The following is a 21,851-nucleotide window of genomic DNA, read 5'->3' on the forward strand; positions in this document are numbered from 1 at the left end:
CTTGCCTACGGAGCTGTGAGGGGAACGGCACCTCCGTACCTTCAGGCTCTGATCAGTCCCTACACCCAAACGAGGGCATTGCGTTCATCCACCTCTGGCCTGATGGCTCCCCTACCTCTGCGGAAGCATAGTTCCCGCTCAGCCCAGTCAAAACTGTTCGCTGCTCTGGCACCCCAATGGTGGAACAAGCTCCCTCACGACGCCAGGACAGCGGAGTCACTCACCACCTTCGGGAGACATTTGAAACCCCACCTCTTTAAGGAATACCTGGGATAGGATAAAGTAATCCTTCTACCCCCCTACCCCCAAACCCCAAAAAAAAAAAAAAAATAAAAAATAACAAAAATGTGTAAAGTGGTTATCCAACTGGCTATAAGGTGAATGCACCTATTTGTAAGTCGCTCTGGATAAGAGCGTCTGCTAAATGACGTAAATGTAAATGAAATGTAAATAGGCATTTTAATATCATAGATTTAGCCGGTGGTAATTTGTGGAATAGACACCGGCTGGAATGCGGTTTTAACCAATCAGCATTCAGGATTAGACCCACCTGTTGTATAAAACTGAAATAACTATTTGACTCATTGAACTCGGAAGCACTGAATTGAGTGACGTGTTTTGTCATTTGAGTAAATAGGGGCGCTACTCTGTTCCAGAATGTCAAATAAAATTCTATGAGAAAGCCATCCATGTTGCTTTTCTCCGCTCAAATGTTTTAACAGTGTCTAATATTTATTTTTGGGTGATTTCTATTTTTAGTTATTCTTTTTTTGTCTGCTGATAGTTGCTTCAGTGTTATTGAGTCTTAGGCTGTAGGATTAGTCCAAATGTTATTTAATTCTGATTTATATAGATTTTCATAGAAGCCTTAAAAATTGCTTTTTTTGTAGAAAAAAAAAGTCCATTATTGAATAGCTTTTTTCACTTTGAGAAAAAAAAAGTAGTATTTTGTAGTTGGGAATAGTAATCTCTAGGTGTCCTGTAAAATATTTGTAAAAATGACATTCTTCAGCCTCTTTGGAGACTCCTTGAATTTGCAATTTTTATTGTTATGTCGGTCTAACTTGCCTAATGTGTGATTTAGGTCACCTGCTAAAATAATAGTTACTGTCTGGGTTTGATCTAATAAAGCTTGAATTCTATCTAAAAACAACATATTTGCCCTTGGGGGGATATACAGTGAGGGAAAAAAGTATTTGATCCCCTGCTGATTTTGTATGTTTGCCCAATGACAAAGAAAGTATCAGTCTATAATTTTAATGGTAGGTTTATTTGAACAGTGAGGGACAGAATAACAACAACAAAATCCAGAAAAACGCATGTCAAAAATGTTATAAATTGATTTGCATTTTAATGAGGGAAATAAGTATTTGACCCCCTCTCAATCAGAAAGATTTCTGGCTCCCAGGTGTCTTTTATACAGGTAACGAGCTGAGATTAGGAGCACACTCTTAAAGGGAGTGCTCCTAATCTCATCTTTTTACCTGTATAAAAGACACCTGTCCACAGAAGCAATCAATCAATCAGATTCCAAACTCTCCACCATGGCCAAGACCAAAGACCTCTCCAGGGATGTCAGGGACAAGATTGTAGACCTACACAAGGCTGGAATGGGCTAAAAGAACATCGCCAAGCAGCTTGGTGAGAAGGTGACAACAGTTGGTGCGATTATTCGCAAATGGAAGAAACACAAAATAACTGTCAATCTCCCTCGGCCTGGGGCTCCATGCAAGATCTCACCTCGTGGAGTTGCAATGATCATGAGAACGGTGAGGAATCAGCCCAGAACTACACGGGAGGATCTTGTCAATGATCACAGGGCAGCTGGGACCATAGTCTCAGAATAACAACAAGATTGCGTAGCAGTGCGGTCGCTTTTATTTCATCGTCCTTGTGTAAATATCCCGTTTCTAGTTTTTTTTGTCTATTTTGTATATATCTCTCAATTTTTACTTTTCATTCTTTAACTAAATATACTTTCCTGCAACCCGCCTCACCCAACGTGGAAAGGATTCTATTATTTCTTTATAACTTTCATCAAGAACCGTAAGCTGATACTAGTGTAGCCGCAACTAAATGGCTACCTGCTATTAGTCACCGTTAGCGTCTGCACCACTGTCCGTGGCCTACACTATCCACCAGCCAGCTCTAGCTCTAGCCTGGACAATTGCGTCGGCCAGTCTGCACAGCGTGCTATCGACCCAGCGTGCTATCGACCCAGAGCTTATTGGACTTTCTGCCGGAATCACTGGACCCTAGCGCCGGATCATCACAACCAGCTAGCTAGCTGCAACCTGTTGTTGGCTGATTACCATTGCCCTATAGCAAGCACCAGTTAGCCTTGAGCTAGCCTCAGGCCCATCTCCCGGCTATCTACCTCTCTGTCAACCGGACGGGACCTCCTAGTGTTGACACTGAGCCCCGCCCGATCCAACACGACTGGTTTGCCGACGAAATAGTCTGATGTGGTTTCATCAGGCTTCCAGTTGCGACGACCACGAAGATCCATCTGCCAGCCCCGGCCCGCTAGCACACGCAAACTACAACTGTGCTCCCTGCTAGCTGTGCTGAAGCACCAATTTGAACTGCTCTCGGACTCACATATTGCTGTTCACTGGACCTTATGATCACTCAGCTGCACAGCTGATGCCTGCTGGACTGTTCCTTTACACGGTACCCTGTCCTGTTTATTCTGTTTAGTCTTAGCCCAAACGTTATCGCTATTTCCAGTTGTTGTCTTAGCTCTCTCTAATAACACCTGTGACTGCTTTATGCCTCTCTCCCATGTCAATTATGCCTTGCCTATTGCTGTTTGGGTTAGTTCTTATTATACAATTTCACTGTAGAACCCCTAGTCCCTCTCAAACTGCCTCATATAGTTCCTTTGTTCCACCCCCCATACACGCCGAGACCGGCTCAATCGGTGCCTCCAATGACGCTATCTCTTTCATTGTTACCCAACGCTTAGGGTTACCTGAACTGTACTCATATCCTTCCATATCATTTTCTGTACATAATGCCCTGAATCTTTTCTACAACGCCCGGAGAACTGCCCCCTTTATTCTATGTACCCAACGCACTAGAAGACCAGTTCTTAAAGCCTTTAGTCGTATCCTTATTCTAGTCCTCCTCTGTTCCTCTGGTGATGTAGAGGCTAACCCAGGCCCTGCAGCCCCCAGTATCACTCCTACTCCCCAGGAGCTATCATTTGTTGACTTCTGTAACCGTAAAAGTCTTGGTTTTCTGCACATAAATATCAGAAGCCTCCTTCCTAAGTTTGAGTTATTCACTGCGTTAGCACACTCCGCCAACCCTGATGTTCTAGCAGTGTCTGAATCCTGGCTTAGGAAGGCCACCAAAAATTCTGAAATTTCCATCCCCAACTATAACATTTTCCGTCTAGATAGAACTGCCAAAGGGGGTGGAGTTGCAATCTACTGTAGAGATAGCCTGCAGAGCTCTATCATACTATCCAGGTCTGTGCCCAAACAGTTTGAGCTTCTATTTCTAAAAATCCACATTTCCAGAAATAAATCTCTCACTGTTGCCGCTTGCTACAGACCCCCCTCAGCCCCCAGCTGTGCCCTGGACACCATATGTGAATTGATTGCCCCCCATCTATCCTCAGAGTTCGTACTGCTTGGTGACCTAAATTGGGATATGCTTAACACCCCGGCCATCCTACAATCTAAACTAGATGCCCTCAATCTCACACAAATTATCAACGAACCTACCAGGTACAACCCTAAATCCGTAAACATGGGTACCCTCATAGATATCATCCTGACTAACTTACCCTCTAAATACACCTCCGCTGTCTTCAACCAGGATCTCAGCGATCACTGCCTTTTTGCCTGCGTCCGTAACGGGTCCGCGGTCAAACGACCACCCCTCATCACTGTCAAACGCTCCCAAAAACACTTCAGCGAGCAGGCCTTCCTAATTGACCTGGCCCAGGTATCCTGGATGGATATAGATCTCATTCCGTCAGTAGAGGATGCCTGGTTGTTCTTTAAAAGTAATTTCCTCTCAATCTTAAATAGACATGCCCCATTCAAAAAAATACAGAACTAAGAACAGATATAGCCCCTGGTTCTCCTCAGACTTGACTGCCCTTGACCAGCACAAAAACATCCTGTGGCGTACTGCATTAGCATCAAATAGCCCCCGCGATATGCAACTTTTCAGGGGAAGTTAGGAACCAATATACACAAGCAGTTAGGAAAGCAAAGGCTAACTTTTTCAAACAGAAATTTGCATCCTGTAGCACTAACTCCAAAAAGTTTTGGGACACTGTAAAGTCCATGGAAAATAAGAGCACTTCCTCCCAGCTGCCCACTGCACTGAGGCTAGGAAACACTATCACCACCGATAAATCTACAATAATCGAGAATTTCAACAAGCATTTTGCTACGGCTGGCCATGCTTTCCACCTGGCTACCACTACCCCGGCCACCAGCTCTGCACCCTCCGCTGCAACTTGCCCATGCCCCCCGCTTCTCCTTCACACAAATCCAGACAGCTGATGTTCTAAAAGAGCTGCAAAATCTGGACCCCCTACAAATCATCTGGGCTAGACAATCTGGACCCTTTCTTTCTAAAACTAGCCGACGAAATTGTCGCAACCCCTATTACTAGCCTGTTCAACCTCTCTTTCGTAACGTCTGAGATCCCCAGAGATTGGAAAGCTGCCGCGGTCATCCCCCTCTTCAAAGGGGGTGACACTCTAGATCCAAACTGTTACAGACCCATATCCATCCTGCCCTGCCTTTCAAAAAGTTTTTGAAAGCCAAGTCAACAAACAGATCACCGACCATTTCGAATCCCACCGTACCTTCTCCGCTATGCAATCCGGTTTCCGAGCTGGTCATGGGTGCACTTCAGCCACGCTCAAGGTCCTAAACGATATTATAACGCGATCGATAATAGACAGTACTGTGCAGCCGTTTTCATTGACCTGGCCAAGGCTTTCGACTCTGTCAACCACCGCATTCTTATTGGCAGACTAAATAGCCTTGGTTTCTCAAATGACTGCCTCGCCTGGTTCACCAACTACTTCTCAGATAGAGTTCAATGTGTCAAATCGGAGGGCCTGTTGTCTGAACCTATGGCAGTCTCTATGGGGGTGCCACAGGGTTCAATTCTTGGGCCGACTCTTTTCTCTGTGTATATCAATGACGTCGCTCTTGCTGCTGGTGACTCTCAGATCCACCTCTACGCAGACGACACCATTTTGTATACATCTGGCCCTTCATTGGACGCTGTGTTAACAAACCTCCAAACGAGCTTCAATTCCATACAACACTCCTTCGGTAGCCTCCAACTGCTCTTAAACACTAGTAAAACTAAATGCATGCTCTTCAACCGAACGCTGCTTGCACCCGCCCACCCGACTAGAATCACTACTCTCGACGGGTCTGACCTAGAGTATGTGGACAACTACAAATATCTAGGTGTCTGGTTAGACTGTAAACTCTCCTTCCAGACTCACATTAAGAATCTCCAATCCAAAGTTACATCTAGAATCGGTTTCCTATTTCGCAACAAAGCCTCCTTCACTCATGCTGCCAAACATGCCCTCGTAAAACTGACTATCCTACCGATCCTTGACTTCGGCGATGTCATTTACAAAATAGCCTCCAACACTCTACTCAGCAAATTGGATGTAGTCTATCACAGTGCCATCCGTTTTGTCTCCAAAGCCCCATATAATACCCACCACTGTGACCTGTACGCTCTTGTTGGCTGGTCCTCACTACATATTCGTCGCCAAACCCACTGGCTCCAGGCCATCTATAAATCCGAGTGGCGCAGTGGTCTAAGGCACTGCATCGCAGTGCTAGCTGTGCCACTAGAGATCCTGGTTCGAATCCAGGCTCTGTCGTAGCCGGCCGTGACCGGGAGACCCATGGGGCGGCGGGACACTGGCCCAGCGTCGTCCAGGGTAGGGGAGGGAATGGCCGGCAGGGATGTAGCTCAGTTGGTAGAGCATGGCGTTTGCAACGCCAGGGTTGTGGGTTCGATTCCCAAGGGGGGCCAGTATGAAAAAATAAACTGTAAGTCGCTCTGGATAAGAGCGTCTGCTAAATGACTAAAAATGTAAAAATGTAAAAATGTAAATCACTGCTAGGCAAATCCCCGCCTTATCTTAGCTCATTGGTCACCATAGCAACACCCACCCGTAGTCTGCGCTCCAGCGGGTATATCTCACTGGTCATCCCCAAAGCCAACACCTCCTTTGGCCGCAATTCCTTCCAGTTCTCTGCTGCCAATGACTGGAACAAATTGCAAAAATCTCTGAAGCTGGAGACACTTATCTCCCTCACTAACTTTAAGCATCAGTTGTCAGAGCACCTTACCGATCACTGCACCTGTACACAGCCCATCTGAAATTAGCCCGCCCAACTACCTCATCCCTATATTGTTATTTATTTTGCTCATTTGTACCCCAGTATCTCTATTTGCACATCATCTCTTGCACATCTATCATTCCAGTGTTAATACTAATTGTAATTATTTTGCACTATAGCCTATTTTATTGCCTTACCTCCATAACTTGCTAAATTTGCACACACTGTATATATATGTATTTCTGTTGTATTTTTTTGACTTTGTTTTGTTTTACCCCATATGTAACTCTGTGTTGTTGTTTTATCGCACTGCTTTGCTTTATCTTGGCCAGGTCGCAGTTGTAAATGAGAACTTGTTCTCAACTGGTTTACCTGGTTAAATAAAGGTGAAATAAAAAAATAAATAAAAATAAATAGTCACCAAGAAAACAATTGTTAACATACTACGCCGTGAAGGACTGAAATCCTGCAGCGCCCGCAAGGTCCCCCTGCTCAAGAAAGCACATATACATGCCTGTCTGAAGTTTGCCAATGAACATCTGAATGATTCAGAGGAGAACTGGGTGAAAGTGTTGTGGTCAGATGAGACCAAAATGGAGCTCTTTGGCATCAACTCAACTCGCCGTGTTTGGAGGAGGAGGAATGCTGCATATGACCCCAAGAACACCATCCCCACCGTCAAACATGGAGGTGGAAACATTATGCTTTGGGGGTGTTTTTCTGCTAAGGGGATAGGACAACTTCACTGCATCAAAGGGACGATGGACGGGGCCATGTACCGTCAAATCTTGGGTGAGAACCTCCTTCCCTCAGCCAGGGCATTGAAAATGGGTCGTGGATGGGTATTCCAGCATGACAATGACCCAAAACACACGGCCAAGGCAACAAAGGAGTGGCTCAATAAGAAGCACATTAAGGTCCTGGAGTGGCCTAGCCAGTCTCCAGACCTTAATCCCATAGAAAATCTGTGGAGGGAGCTGAAGGTTGGAGTTGCCAAACGTCAGCCTCGAAACCTTAATGACTTGGAGAAGATCTGCAAAGAGGAGTGGGACAAAATCCCTCCTGAGATGTGTACAAACATGGTGGCCAATACGTAGTGTCTGAGGGTCTATGATTGTGCTGACAGTTTTGCAATAAGTGTGTTTTGCAGAGGGTCAATACTTGGCTCTGCTTTGAAACATCTGGAAAGCATTACTAAGTTCCTGGAAAGGAGGATTTGTGAAAAGCCAGTGGATTGGTGTATTAAAATCACGCCATACTATGTCACATAGGATATAAATACTATGTCTTGAACAAAGGAGGGATGGAATAGCAAACACAGAATTGGGTCCGGCTGTTCTTCAGATATCTGCAGGTATCTGTAAATCTGACGCTGAAACTCTTTGTTATAACCTTTATAATCAAAGTACAGTGTCAGCGGATCTTCTTATCATCACGGCATTATCAGCAACGTTGTCTTTCACCACACCAACTACAAGAAACGTCGACCTCTGTGATTGCCAACAAGGGTTACCACCAAGTACTAAGTAATGTTTTGCAGAGGGTCAAATACTTATTTCCCTCATTAAAATGCAAATCAATTTATAACATGACATGCCTGGAGGCGCTCTCACTGTTCAAATAAACCTACCATTAAAATTATAGACTGATCATGTCTTTGTTAGTAGGCAAACGTACAAAATCAGCAGGGGATCAAATACTTTTTTCCCTCACTGTACAATGAAATCAATGTGTATTTTTCACCATGTAAGGTACAATTCAAACTTAGAAAACGTCCTTCTTGGTCCGTGTGCTGGGATATAAGGGAAAAGGGTGTATTCTTTTTTATCAGAATACCTATACCTCTGCTGTTACTACAGTAGGTGGCAGCATAAGCCTCTCCAACCCAGCTCCTCTTTAAATATTACATTTTCTGAAGTGTAACTCTTGCAGGAAAACCACATCTGCTGACAATCTCTTTAAAATGTTCAAGAACCTTATGCTTTTTTTTGCCATCATGAAGCATGTGCACATTCCATGTAGTAAGTTTGATTTTGTTGGCCTTTACTTGTATAGAATCAAAGTTAACCTTGTCTGTCACTGAAGAACGTCATATGAGGGTGGTGGACATCCCTTGGATATGGAAGCGTCATAGTATGAATACATAGCTATTGTATACATAACATATATAGAACGTGCGATGTAGGCTGAGCAGACATTTAACAAGAAAACACACAAAGAACATAAAGCAAGTACTTCATTTTACTTTGAGGCGCTTTGCCTATTTAGGGCTTTTAAGCTCCAACTCCTCTCCTAATGTACCAAATGTCTGTGGATTATGTCATTGTAAATACACTGAACAGAAATATAAACACAACATGTAAAGTGTTGGTCCCATATTTCATGAGTTGAAATAAAATATTGCAGACATTTTCCATACACACAAAAAGCTTGCTGTTCGTTAGGCCTACTCATCTTGTTGGCTGACAAAAAGTAAACGTGGACAGTTCTTCCAATATCTTCAATATTCACCTCTGAATTGGATAAGGACGCGGGCAGTTGCGACCCCGATGTGTCTTCACTTGTAGCCTGTGAGAAAGAGCCGATCACGTGATGAAGAGCCATGTGAGTAAGAGGTGCTTCGGAGCATGCAGCACTCAGGGAGAAGGGCCTCAATAGGCATGGATTTGTTTAGGGTGCATTATGGCCACACAAAGTGGATGCCGCCGGGAAATTCGAGGCATTATCAAGTTCCTCTCAAATTTTTAATGAGAGACTGATGAAGTGTATACAGCCTGCGCAAAAAAAACAAAGCAGAGCGCATGCCTTTCAAGCAACTTTTTTCAAATCATCATTAGAGTGGCATCATGCAGCCTTACAATGTATTAAAAATCTAAACATATAGCCCAACGTTTGTAGAACAACTAAAGTTACATTAATAACTCTAAATTAAGCATATAGGAGTACCTATTTCTTTGTTAAACGCTCAACACAGAATAGCAGCATGTGCGCAAACCCTCAAATCGTTTGGAGAAAATATCCTTTATTTTATTCAGCTTTGTTAAATTGTATTCTTCATACTATAAAATAATATAAAATAATGCCATGGAATTCTAAGCAGATTTTGTCTGCTATATGAACTAGTGTAGCCCACAGCCATTTGGCATAGCCAGATCAGGGCCTAACATAAGGATAATGCAGAGTATGCTATTATGTTCTTCTGAAATTCACTACATTTTCTTCATATCATGTTTCTTAAGACCTGTCTAAAATAAATAATGGATTTATTGTGAAGGTGTAGGCTATATCACATGGATTTATTAGACTAAAATGCTGATGTTCCAAACGTCTGCATTAGTGGCTTGTAGGCTATGTTTGGAAGCCAGGAGATGCTAAATGTGTTTATGTTAATTAACGGCCAATTACCGTGAGACCGACAGTTATTTGCTTGACAATCACTGGCTGTCAAAATTTCATGACCGCCACAGCCCTACTCATACCTACTGTAAAATATGGTGGTGGATCTTTGATGTTATGGGGCTATTTTGCTTACACTGGTTTTGTGCAGTGTGAACACTCCAAATGAACTCAGACTCCTAAAAAGAGCCCCTGAAGCAAACCGAACTGAGACCATCTCAAGAGGTGGTCTGAGTTCGCTTCGCTTGAATTCCGCGTTCTGGTACACTTTTTAAGGGCAATTTCAACACAAAGCTCCCCAGCTTTGCTCGTCATTATTCCCGCACCACACACTAGACTACTGCAACACCGTTTCCCCTGCCATAACCCTCACGTTGATGGCACAAGAGAGAGGATGATGATGTGCAGGTTCGCAGAAAAAACGTCTGCTGTTTTTGGATATTGAGTAGCAATTGTCAAGGATGCATAGAAATTCCAAAATATGTGTGTAGTTTTTAGTTCCGATTAGTTGTTTGCATTATGTGATCTATAGGCTAAGATAACTTCATAAGCTGTTTATTTGATTGTGGGGTTTGAATAGTGTGACAAGACAACATATTTGGTGAGAATAACAACATAGTGTACAAAATATACTTTTCCAAATTGTTCGAGCATACAATATAGCGCAGTATTTAAATTATTTATTTTATAGTCTTTTTTGCTCATCTTTATCAAGGGTGCCACATATTTTGGAGGTGACTATGTTAAATACTGTATGAACAACATTGGAAAGTATTTGCAGTGTTAGATTTCAAAACCATTTGGATATAAAGCTATAGAAAAGTAGATCTATACGTGAATTAGTAACCAAAGCAGTAATATTAAAAATAATTTCCAAGAGGACCAAGTGGAGGAATAAAATAAAATAAAGGTGTACCAATGATAAGTGAAGTCAAGGAACCTGTAATGTATATGCAGGGAGTCAGGAAGCAGGTGCAGAAGGTGAGTTTAATAATAATAAGCATGAAGATAATACAAAACAGGAGAACCATACTTAACGTAACCAAAACCAATACTGCCTGATGACAGAGGCTCCTGAGGGCTGTATGAAGGAACAGTAATCAGGGTAGTGTTGAAGTCCAGTAAGGATGGGGAGCAGGTGTGCGCAATGTTGGTTGCCAGGACCAGTGGTTAGTAGACCAGCGAGGTCGAGCACTGGAGGGAGGGAGCAGGAGTAGGTGTGACAGAACCCACCACACTTGTCTGTAGATCTATAGCTCATATTGACAGTGAGCTTTTGAAAATTAGAAAATTAGACTAATGGGTGTATTATGGAAGAGGGAAGTCAGTGACCTAACATCAAGTGGTTTTAGATGTATATGACATTTGCACTGGAAGCTATAGAACATTTGATCTGTATGTGAATTAATAACCACAGCTGTAATAGGATAAATATTTGTAGAAAATCAAAGGGCAGGAATTTTGAAAGATAAATGTGTTTTGATAATAGAGGTCAGGGAACACACCGCACGTGTCTGTAGATTTCTAGCACATGGATCGGAAGCCATAAAAAATTCCAATTAAGACCGGAAATATTCATTTATAATCAGGGATCTTCAAAGGGAATTGTGTGTATATTATGGATTAGGGACATCAGTGACTTTGCTACAAGTGATTTTAGCTATCTAGGTCATGCAAGTAGGCTACAGTAGGTTGCGTATTAATTCATAGGACTATTTGTTTTTTGAGCTCATATTTTTACATAAAAAATCCATAAAAAACTTAACAAGTACATTTAAAATGTAGTTGTTGTCAGAAAAAACAAAGTTGGTTTAAGATCTCTAGATAATTTAATTGAGGCAAAAATGTAGTTTTTCTGTAAACACCAGGATTGGCTGATTGCACTTTTAACACTGCCAGTGCATAATATTCCCCCATTGAAACCAACTTAGTCACTTTTATTTAAACGGAACAGAGAAAGAAAAGGCTGTACCTTGCTCTCTATCATCATCTGATTGTAGATATATCACCCTAATCATCCTAGGACCTTCCATCAAAGAAGGTATTGACGAGCAAACTCAGAATATCAAACCAATATGTAGCTCAGTTGGTAGAGCATGGCGCTTGCAACGCCAGGGTTGTGGGTTCATTTCCCACGGGGGGCCAGTATGAAAATGTATGCACTCACTAACTGTAAGTCGCTCTGGATAAGAGCGTCTGCTAAATGACTAAAATTTAAATATCCAAACTGAAAACAAATTACCTTACATGTTATTTTCAGAGGTCGACTGACTGGCTCTGGCAGCCAAAACAGCCAAATACTCCATCTAAACATGAATCGATTCTCAATTGCGATACGGTTCCAGAAACATAAAGCCCTTTACTTTCATATCACATCTAAATAATTTCACAAATGCTAAATATACACTTACTTGTACACTGTTTTAACCGGCTTTATCACAGTTGCAGCCGACAGTATTTTTCAGTGACATCACGTTTCTGGCTGCCTTTTTCCGTTACACACAGTTGTTCGGAGCGTGCTAGATAGCTAATTAGCACAGGTGGTCCCTCTGTCTTCCTTCCGTCTGTTTTCCGTAAACACGCGCTGTAGCATGGAGATACGGCCGTGTGGGAACACTTACCCTAACCCTATAAAGGTGTGTATCAATGTAACCTTCTGTTTTTGGAAAATGATTTCTCTCTGATATGAAAAATAAGTTCCTTATGTTTACACAACCGTACCGCAAGCTATGCGTGTTAATGTTCAGACCGAGCATCGGGGCTCTTAACAAAAAACTCCTCCGTACAGAAGACTCCTTTGTCCAATGACTCGTATGTGTAATGTAATGGAACTGAGAGACATGATCAAGGGCTAGATGTAGCCTAGATAATAATCCACATCTTTAGCTAGATATATGGCTCCTGTGTTAAACAACAGCAGCAGCAACAACTTGCTAGCAGTGTACAGCTCTTGAGCAATGGAGTAATGGAAAATGAATCTTACCCGTTTCAACACTAGGTGGCACTAGTGTTTACAAAGTTATTACTAGATGGTCAGAGAACACTAAAATCAAACTTGTGTTGGCCTCAGGCAGAATGTGGTACGGGGAACAGCTGGAAAGCAAGTTAGCTCTCCTGAAGGAGGAAGAATGTCTAAGTACGCCTAAGCCATATCATATGGTCTCTGAAAAAGTGCACCATTATGTAATAGCAAGGCCTTCTGTTTCTAGTTGTACATATGCTACATTTATAGGCACCATCCTTAATTTGTTCTTCAGACAAACGACAGTCCCCACCACTTGCTATGTTCGATGAATCTCTCACTTTTGGGAGAGTAGGTTACTTACTAATACATAGCCTAGTGCTTGGTGACAGACTTCCACTAGGCCTGGCCTAAGCTTTAAAGGGATGAGCCACTGAAGCAAGTTATATCCCCGTCTCTGCCTTTAAAATGCATTCCTCTCATGTGATGCAAATGTTATGAATCAATGGAGCATTGCACACATCCTGCAAGTATGCTCCAAAACAAGATAAAAACTACCTCTAGGGCCAGCTGTCTGACTGTGTCCGGATTAATAGACGTGTCTCCCTGCCAAGTGGCTGCATAAGCACAGCCAAACACCTGTGAGCCTACAGACTCACAGTTAGGGACCTTCTATGAATGAGAAAGTACAGGTCTGTGTCCTTAGGAGCCCCTTGACTCTTGTGTGAGTGCATAGTCAGTGCATGCACATTTCAGCCCTCGTGAGCCAACCCATACGCTGTATTATTGCCATGACGTGGCTGCACTGCCTTGAATCCAGACCAGTAAAAACACAGTGGAATGAACAAGCGCCGCAGAAAGAAACCATGGGGAAACTCAAGACAGTTCCAAAGCATCGGGAAAATAGCAAGATGCACGAAATTATAGACCTGTTATGTAATGGCATACAATTTAGATGAATTGAAATATATTGCACATGGCAGAATGTAAGTCATAGGCCTATGCCTTCTTATTAAAATGTTGGAGAAGACAATGTGACTTTATACAGGCACACTGATGTGCATGAGCCTAATATAGTCTAGTGTCCCAAAAATGTATCTGTAGACAGACCAACTGAAAGCAAGTACTATGAGCAACCCCATTGTTCACATCCTGTGTGATTTGCAGTGGGGTCAGCTAGGACGAAGGGAAGGGAGCCCATTTTTTGGATTGGAATGCAGCCTATGTCTCTTTTTTTTCTCCAGTGACAAAGAGCAACAGCAGGCAAACTGGGTAAAGATCCATGAGAAGATCTTCCAGCTGCTCATCCCCATTTGCAGCGCAACGCCCTTCCACAGCCTGCAGGCGGACAGAGACCACCACCGCGCCCAGATACTGCACAGACAAGCGAGGAACAGACACAGACACTCACCAGGGTCTTATTCATTACGGTACTCGGCAGCAATTATGATTTTGTTTTTGTTGAGAAAACGAAAACCAGCGGGTCTTATTGGACAAGTCCAGTTCGTCGGAATCTCTCCCTGTTTCAGTCCTTTTCTACTGTTCGTTGTCTAATACGAATCTGAAGATAGTTGTCCCCTTAATCAACGTTTTGTCAGAAGAAAAAAAATCAGTAGCCCTCGATCTCAAATTATGTTTGAAGAAATGGCTGACAATTTGATTTTGGATGGGAACAACTCAAAGAGAAGCTGTTTGAGGGGAAGTACCAGGAGTCGCTACCTACTGCTCAGCTCTCCCTGCGCTCTGCCATGGACGTCAACGGACCCAGTGCTGTCCAGCTGGTCCCTGCATACCTCCTGCTGGCCGAGGCTAATGTTGGGGAGTCACAAGATGGAGGAACCTCCCCATGAGCTGGCGGTTTTACCAAAGAGCCAAGAGAAGGCAGAGACCAAATCAATTAAAATGCGGCTATGAGTCCTATTGTGTTTACAATATTCTTGCAAGGGTAGTAGTAGATACATTAGATTTTAGAGAACCTGCACTGTCTTCAGTCCATTTTTAGCATTGTGTTGAACTCAGTGATTAATCAAATCATTGCTGATCTGGGTCAAACTCTTTGTTGAAACACAGTGATTCCTTTTGGGCCGAATCTAACTTGGGATCCGTGCAAATTTCCCCCCAAATCTCCCATTTACAATTGACATATAAGATTTACCTGAGTCAGAGATATGCACATGGATCTCAAGCTAGTATTCAGCGCTCACAGTCCATAATTCTGCCCTGAAGACTCATGATTCAGATGTTGAGACCCTTACCTCTGATCTGTAGGCCCATCGTTCTGTGCTGTTTAAGCTGAGTTTTGACCTTGATGTGACCCACAAGACCTACAGACCACAGGAGGTTGGTGGCACCTTAATTGGGGAGGACTGGCTCGTGGTAATGGCTGGAGCGGAATGAGTTGAACGGTATCAAATACATGAAACACATGGTTTCCATGTGTTTGATGCCATTCCATTCACTCCGTTCCAGCCATTATTGTGAGCCATCCTCCCCTCAGCAGCCTCCACTGCTACAGACCCATGCCATGGAACTGTAGACTCTTGTTGTGTTGCGTACGACCCACTCCTCTGCTCCCCTCCCACCAGGTCTGAGCAGTCTGGCCCAGGTAGAGGAGTACCTGTCTCAGGTCGAATGGACAGGGATGAAGACCCCCGAGTGTAGTCAGACCGTCCACCACTATAGCTTCACCGCAACCTGGGTCACCTCTACACCGCCACGGACAACCTGGAGGGAGCGCTGTTGCACTTTGCCAACGACATGAGTGTCAATGCTTATCAGTGTTCAAATCTACCAGCGTTACAAAACCACAGAGTTAACTATGACAGTAGGGGTGCATTTCAATTGTCTAAAGTGGCAAGGAAGTGGTTTCTTTGGTGAAAAGCTGGGATTTAGCGTGTCTCATTTCCTTGACCTTTACCAATCTGAAAACACAATGATCGCAGTGCAGACTATAACGAGTTTTACAGTATTTTTAAAACAGATCAGGGCCTGTATTCACACTGCCCTTTTCCACCTGGACAAAAGGAACACCTTCGTGAGAATGCTGTTCGTTGACTACAGCTCAGCATTCAACACCATAGTTCCCTCAAAGCTCATCACTAAGCTAAGGATCCTGGGACTAAACACCTCCCTCTGCAACTGGATCCTGGACTTCCTGACAGGCCGCCCCCAGGTGGTAATGGTAGGCAACAACACATCTGCCATGCTGATCCTCAACACGGGCCCCTCAGGGGTGCGTGCTTAGTCCCCTCCTGTACTCCCTGTTCACCCATGACTGCGTGGCCATGCACGACTCCAACACCATCATTAAGTTTGCAGACGACACAATGGTGGTAGGCCTGATCACAGACAGTGATGAGACAGCCTACATGGAGGAGGTCAGAGACCTGGCAGTGTGGGTGCCAGGACAACAACCTCTCCCTCAACGTGAGCAAGACAAAAGAGCTGATCGTGGACTACAGAAAAAGGGGGGCCGAGCACGCCCCCATTCACATCGACAGGGCTGTAGTGGAGCGGGTTGAGAACTTCAATTTCCTTTGCGTCCACATCACTAACAAACTATCATGGTCCAAAGACACCAAGACAGTCGTGAAGAGGGCACGACAACGCCTATTCCCCTCAGGAGGCTGAAAATATTTGGCATGGGTCCTCAGATCCTCAAAAAGTTCTACAGCTGCACCATCGAGAGCATCCTGACTGGTTGCATCACCGCTTGGTATGACAACTACTCCAACCGCAAGGCGCTACAGAGGGTAGTGTGTACGGCCCAGTACATCACTGTGGCCAAGCTTCCTGCCATCCATCTTTATTATAATAATTTTGTTGTGCAAATATTTTCTTACTTACTTTTTACACATTTATGTTGTAGCCCTGGACAAACACAACTGATTCTAGTCATAGAGGGCTTGATGATTAGTTGACAAGTTGATTCAGGTTTGTTTGTCGGGGCTTCAATAAAAATGTGTACTGTTAGGGGGTACTCGAGGACTGGAGTTGGTAAGCACTGCCCTAAAGGATGGGGTTGCTGTCCCATGATCCATGAAGCTGGAGCACTCTTTTGGTGGGTACAGCTTTATATCAAATAGATACCAATGACTGCTGAAAAATATGTATGCATTCTATGGTGGTGCATTTGTATGTACTGTTTCTACAACAGGTTTATATCAGTTTATTTATTGACAAATCATTCAAACCAAGAGTAAATTAAAATGGAAACTTCATCAGTTAGTAACGCTGTTGAATTAGCCTCAGCTCTTTCAAAGTCAAAAATACTCTAAAATCATTGTGAACAGATTGATGGTAGATTATAATAATTTGTTATTGTAATTTGTTGACCCACAGAGATACATTCAATTAAATTGGTCTATTTAATTATGTGGGCTCACCAACAGCCACATGAAGCAGCCAATCACACACTTAATAAACAACACTACTAGCTCTAAGTTGTTTGGTGACATCAGTAGGCATCATCATCTCCACAAGCCCAATAGCATTTGACTCAATTCGTAGATCACCGAAAATAATGTCAGTGGCGCTAAATGTAGCACCTTACCCTGACGTGCTATCCATGAGCTAAACCCCAACTTTACATCAACATGCTGGGGGCTGACTAAGTACATTCATGACACATCTCTGGCTGTCGCAGCATCCAACAACGCCTCTCTGCTGCTGCTGCTGTCCTGCCCTAGTTATGCCATTTCCTAGGCTTTTCAGGCTAACCACCACCGCAGAGCATGACCTTGCTGTTAGCTCACACTGAACAGTTCCTGCTGGGGTGTGTCTTCTTCTCCTGTGTTATGTCAATGTGTGTGTTATGCATTCTGGCACAGGATTGCTGTCATGCGTGCCCTGGGTTGGGTGCGAAAGTAGGCTACATGTACTCATTGGTGGGGGATGAAGTGGGTTACCCCCCCCCCCAAACACATAAACAATGTAAAGCGCTTTGAGACCTGGTGAGAAACGTTATATAAAACCAATCCATTAACATGAATGTGTTGTGTGCATGCGTGTGTGTTTGCGTGTGCGTGTGTTTGTTTGTGTGTGTGCTTATGTGCTTGTGTGTGGTTTGTATTGACCCCCCATGCAGATGAAGCTCAGCATATGAAGCGGACCAGGTGCTAGGGGCCATGCTGGAGGTTCAGGAGAGCAGCCTCAAGCAGGATGCGGCCCAGAACGGCCCTAGTGGCCCACTCTCTGGCAATGCTGTGGTTCCTGGGCTGATCCCCAGACAAGGTGAGGTGTGATGACGACCAGTGCCCTGGATCTGTTGGTAAATTGGTGACACGCTGACATTTCCCCTGTTTCCCTCCACTGTGTGCTTCCCATGAAGCGCTGTCTAGAGACGGGATTAGCTTCTAATTGGTAAAGCCTTAAAGACTATAGCTCTGGCGGGATTTAGCTGGACTTGATGCGACTGCCCTGATTCTCTAACTCCCCTCCTCCGGCTTCCTGCCAGGGCAAATTCTCACTGATCTGGCAAGTATGCTAGGGCTTAGTGGGGGAATTTCGGTGTGTGTTCCTGTTATGTTGTCCAGGGCTGGCCATGTAGTGCCCATATCTATGAGAAAGGAGAAAGGGCAAGCAAATGGAGAGAATGATTTGCAAGGTGAAGTTTAATAGGTGACCTAGTGAAGGTGTGTGTGTGTGTGTAAATCTTTTCTCGCATGGACGACAATGATAAAGCTAAATTAGCTAGCTAGTTAATGTGAGCCCACTAGGCTACATCTAGGCTACATATTGAACTTCAATCGTCTCAGGCCAGTGGCACAACATATTCATGGTTAGATCAGAATCGCCGTCATTATCATAAGCCTGTACAGAGAATTAAGTCAAAACCACAAGTCCAAATCCCTGTCTCCATCCATGATTTGCTGCAGAGATGGTTGTCCTACTGGAAGGTTCTCCCATCTCCACAGAGGAACTCTAGAACTCTCTCAGAGTGACCATCGGGTTCTTGGTCACCTCCCTGACCAAGGCCCTTCTCCCTCGATTGCTCAGTTTGGCCGGGCGGTCAGCTCTAGTAAGAGTGTTGGTGGTTCCAACCTTATTCCATTTAAGAATGATGGAGGCCACTGTGTTCATGGGGACCTTCAATGCTGCAGAAATGTTTTGGTACCCTTCCCCAGATCTGTGCCTCAACACAATCCTGTCTCGGAGCTCTACGAACAATTCCTTCGACCTCGTGGCTTGGTTTTTGCTCTGACATGCACTGTCAACTGTGGGACCTTATATAGACAAGTGTGTGCCTTTCCAAATCATGTCCAATCAATAGAGTTTACCACAGGTGGACTCCAATCAAGTTGTAGAAAAATCTCAAAGATGATCAATGGAAACAGGATGCACCTGAGCTATATTTCGAGTCTCATAGCAAAGGGCCTGAATACTTATAAGGTATTTCTGTTCTTTATTTTGTATACATTTGCAAACATTTCTAAAAACCTGTTTTCGCTTTGTCATTATGAGGTATTGTGTGTAGAAGGATGACGTAAAAAAACAACAATTTAATCAGTTTTAGAATAAGGCTGTAACATAACAAAATGTGGAAAAAGTGAAGGGGTCTGAATACTTTCCGAATGCACTGTACTGAGACAGAGGGGTGCTTTTCCCTCGCTCGGGTGATTTCCCCGGTGAGATTCAACCACTTGCGAATTAACAGAACATTTATAAAACACAGAGAGAGCCTGGCTTCCTTTGGCATCCACACCACTGCCTCTACCTCATCTGGACTAATCTGAAAGGGAAAATAAGGGAAGACAAAGAAAGGGGACTAAAGGGGATTTTATCTGCTCTATGCTTTCAGATCAGCGTGGTTGAAGAGACGAGATAAGGACAAGGAAGCCACTATTGGAGACAACTGAAATTCACCTGGGTCAGTTTCCCAAAAGCATCTTAAGGCTAAATTCATCGTTAGAACCTTCGTAGGAATTCGAAAAATGTCTGAGCTGTTTCCCAAAATGACCGTTAGTAAAGTTGCACTTGAAAACGCTTCTTATTTACCGACTGCCTCAGACCACTAGTAGAACAGCTAGTGCGCCGTTAGATGCTTTTTTGCCCTGCCGTGTCACAAAATCTCTGCTAAACATATAATCAAGCTGTTAATCGGTCTCTCTGTGACCACCGATAACTTGGGAACGAAGTTGACTACAAGTACAAAGTTGCCAATGTCTTTGCATATGAACAAGAAAAGGAGAAAAATATGCTTAAAATGAAAACCGAGAATAAAAATACATAAATACAGGCCATTGTAGGAAAGATGCATCATTAAAACATTCGTAAGCCTAATATCTCTTTCATATACAGACCGAAATCACACTAATTTATCCTTCCTGCCTTTTCACAGACCCTGTAACCAAAATACAGGTATCAGGTCTGTGTGAATGATTCTCTGCTTTTTTGCAGGTAAATTCATTAACACTTCCATTGTTTAACACCTCCCTATTTTGAAATGTAAACAGCTCCCATGGTTTAACAATACACCCCTGCCCCCACCCCTCCCATTTGCCAGTTACCCTCTCTCGGAGTCAACTACTCACCACATTTGATGCACTGCAGTGCTAGCTAGCTGTAGCTTATGCTTTCAGTTCTAGATTAATTATCTGATCCTTTGATTGGGTGGACATGTCAGTTAATGCTGCAAGAGCTCTGATAGGTTGGAGGACGTCCTCTGGAAGTTGTCATAATTACTGTGCAAGTCTATGGAAGGGGGTGAGAACAACGAGCCTCCTAGGTTTCTGTATTGAAGTCAATGTACCCAGAGGAGGACGGACACTAGATGTTCTCCGGCTACACCATGGTACTACTATAGACCTTCATTGCAAAACAGTAAAAGTTCTGTATGCATTAGCGACTAGGCTACTTCTTCCTCGTGACTTGGCTAGTGGCTTGCTGGCCTTCTTCGGCTTCTTGTTCTTTGGTGAAGTGAATATACTTAGTATAGTTCTATCAGTTTCCAGAATAAGGCATGTGTGTAGTCACAGGCTGCGTTGGTGTGGATGAAGACACTGAATAAGCCTTACTGTCACAGGTTTTATAGAAGCTAGCCCAAATACTAACTTCACTTCATTTCCATTGCTACATTTGGCAATGACCAAAATATTATTTGAAATTGTCTGAACAATTTCACTTTAATACTTTTCATCACAGTGTGGGTAAGATTTAGCCTAAGTTTCTTGTCTGGTTTGTACAACTTTTGAGTGAGCACAGTGAAGTCCAAGGCAGTGTCCCAGTAGTTCCAAATATTTTCCTTTCCTCATCTACTTTCCTTCATAGATCAAAGGACTGGATATGTTTTCAACCGTCCTCTCGGATCAGTGCACATGTTGATTAGGAAGCTATTCAAGACTGTTTGGGAAAAGCCCAGTTGACAGTGACACTGATTAAGTATATAAATTAATATACTGTGTATATACATAGCAGGCAGTGGGTGCAACTGCTCTACTGTGTGTGGGTGTGTGTGTTTGGTGCCAGGCACTGGAGTTTGGCAGGAAGGCCCTGCACTCCAGCCAGCTGGTCCCAGACCACAGCCTGACAGAGCCCATCCAGAGCCTGATGCAGCTGGCAGCAGAGCGAGGCCCACACCCTACCAACACAAGCTGACCGCCCGCCTGTCCAGCCACCATCCGGCACCTCCTCAGCTCAAGACAAAATAAGTACTCTCCACACATAAAAAAGAAATAGGCCATAATAGAATCATAACAGAATAAAAGATGTGACTTTCCTTGGTGATTTCTGATAGGATGTGACTAAAATGTTGGCATTTAATTCAGATATGACCATCAGGCTCAAAATTATGTCCACACGTGACATTTTCTATTCCCATTTTTGGGTAATAAGTATGCAACATACCTAGGTGAAAAATAGTTGTATTTTGTAGTTTATTTGATAATTTAAAAAAATAATAATACTTGAGGTTGTAACGATGACGCTGGGAGTCAGGAAGCAGGTGGTGAGTTTAATAATAATAACGAACATAGAGCGATACAAAACAAGAGTGTCTGGACACAGAAACAATACTGCCTGAAGAGTGATGCTAGGGAGTGCTAGAAGGGGGGGTAATCAGGGTACTGATGAAGTCCAGGTGTGCCTCATGATGGGGCGCAGTCATGCTTAATGAGGGTTGCCAGGTGTGCGTAATGATGGGTTGC

General features: G+C 43.6%; 1 pseudogene; it reads left to right on the forward strand.

The window, feature by feature from the left end:
* The first annotated feature begins 12,821 nt into the window (after window positions 1–12,821).
* Window positions 12,822–21,303, forward strand: LOC121546511 (annotated as a pseudogene).
* The last annotated feature ends 548 nt before the right edge of the window (window positions 21,304–21,851 follow it).

Source organism: Coregonus clupeaformis, chromosome 30 (assembly GCF_020615455.1).
Source record: "Coregonus clupeaformis isolate EN_2021a chromosome 30, ASM2061545v1, whole genome shotgun sequence".
In the NCBI taxonomy this organism is placed as follows: domain Eukaryota; kingdom Metazoa; phylum Chordata; class Actinopteri; order Salmoniformes; family Salmonidae; genus Coregonus; species Coregonus clupeaformis.